Source organism: Dromiciops gliroides, chromosome 1 (genome assembly GCF_019393635.1).
Source record: "Dromiciops gliroides isolate mDroGli1 chromosome 1, mDroGli1.pri, whole genome shotgun sequence".
NCBI classification, from domain to species: domain Eukaryota; kingdom Metazoa; phylum Chordata; class Mammalia; order Microbiotheria; family Microbiotheriidae; genus Dromiciops; species Dromiciops gliroides.
The window spans coordinates 189,849,210-189,851,448 of NC_057861.1; positions in this window are offsets into that span (position 1 = coordinate 189,849,210).

Sequence of the window (2,239 nt, forward strand, 5' to 3'; positions counted from 1 at the left end):
TCCCCCCAAGCTGGAAAAAACAACAACAAAAAACAAAACAAAAAACCTTACTTGATCCTTCCATCCTCAATTGTTCAGTTGTTGTTCAGTTATTTTTCAGTTACATCTGACTCTTTAGGACCTCATTTGGCGTTTTCTTGACAAAGATACTGGAGTGGTTTGCCATTTCCTTCTCTAGCTCATTTTACAGATGAGGAAACTGTAACGATTGGAATGACGCCACCTGCTGGATACTTACTGTAGAAGAGTTCTGCCCAGGAAGCGAAGGTCTTTGAGGGCAAGACCAGGAGTCTTTTCTTTGGCGGGAGGAAGTGACGCGGACTAGTGGGAGGAGGAAGGAAGAGACTGGCGCTGACTCTGGGGCTCTGTCCTTTTGGACTCTGGTGGAGAGCGGAGCTAGAAATGTGCTCTCCCTTTAATAGATAGGAATCTAGGCCTTTTTCTCTCTCTTTACCAAATTCTTATTCTCCTTAATAAATGCTTAAAAGTCTAACTCTTGCTAAAGCTTATAATTTATTGGCGACCACTCATTAGATATTTTAGACAGTTTAGCTAGAATTTTAGCCTTAACAAAACTGAAGCAAACAGGGTTAAGTGACTTGCCCAGGACAACACAGCTAGTAAGTGTCTGAGGCCAGATTTGAACTCAGGAAGATGAGTTCAGGCCCGGCACTCTATCCACTTTGCCTCCTAGCTTCCCTTGACAATAACTAGCTAATTATTCTTCTATTTGTCTTCTTTGCTCTTTGTAGCTCAACTCCTTGAAAAGGCCATCTAGAATAAATGCCTTCACTTTCTTCTCTCTCTTCTTTTTTTTTTGTTTGTTTGGTTTTTTTTAGTGAGGCAATTGGGGTTAAGTGACTTGCCCAGGGTCACACAGCTAGTAAGTGTTAAGTGTCTGAGGCCAGATTTGAACTCAGGTACTCCTGACTCCAGGGCTGGTGCTCTATCCACTGCACCACCTAGCTGCCCCTCTTCTCTCTCTTCTTAACTCTTTACAAGGTGACTTCTGACCTTATCATTCCACCAAAGCTGCTCTCTCCAAAGTTACCAATCACCTCTTAGTCTCCAAATCCAATGGCCTTTTCTTAATCCTCATTAGCCTTGACCTCCCTGCAGCCTTTGACAATGTTGATCACTCTCTCCTTGATACTCTCTCTTCTCTCTGTGTTTTTGGGACATCACTCTGGTTCTCCTCCTACCTATCTGACTGCTTCCGCTCAGTTTGCTTTGCTGGACCCTCTTCTAGACAATGCCCTCTAACTGTAGGTGTCCCTCAGGATTCTGTCCTGGGCCCTCTTCTTTTCTCCTTCTATACTGTTTCACTTGGTAATCTCATCAGCTCTCATGGTTTTATTTACTCTCTCTATGCTGATGATTTTCAAAGCTACCTTTCCTTCCCAATTCTCTGCTGATCTCCAATCTTGCATTTCCAACTGCCTTTCAGATTTCTCAAACTACCAAGTTGTGGAAAAATACAAGACTATAAAACAGTTGTAAAAATAATTTTTGTTATTTTGGATTCCATAAATGTAAAATGCATACATCCTGTTCTCTTGATTATACAGGATATCGTCTTGTAAAAACACATCCCTGAGATAAACTGAGACTATCCTTTCCTGGTAGCTAGCTAATGTTAAAGTTGACACTGGGATTGGCTTAAACTATTCTTGCTAACACTGCAAAATGCTGCTTAAAATCAGTGTGTGTGTGTGTGTGGGGGGGGGAGTAGCAGCTAGGTGGTACAGTGGATAAAGCACCGGCCCTGGATTCAGGAGTACCTGAGTTCAAATCCGGCCTCAGACACTTGACACTTACTAGCTGTGTGACCCTGAGCAAGTAACTTAACCCTCATTGCCCAGCAAAAACAAAACAAAACAAAACAAAATCAGTGTGTAGGGGGCAGCTAGATAGTGCAGTGGTTAGAGCACTGGCCCTGGATTCAAGAGGACCTGAGTTCAAATCCTGCCTTAGACACTTGACACCTACTAGCTGTGTGACCCTGGGCAAGTCACTTAATCCTCATTGCCCCACAAAAAAAAATCATGTCATGCTCAGTGTAAATATCTGACTAGACCAATAAAAACTTTTGCTTATTCTCTGCACTCCTGAGGAGGTCTCAAGTGTTATAGAAAAAGTATAGCTTATAATCCTCCCTCACTTTCCCTTGTCCATTATGATAACACTATCTAGGACAGGTAACATTAGAATTAGGTGGATTACTTCTTCCTTTATAGGC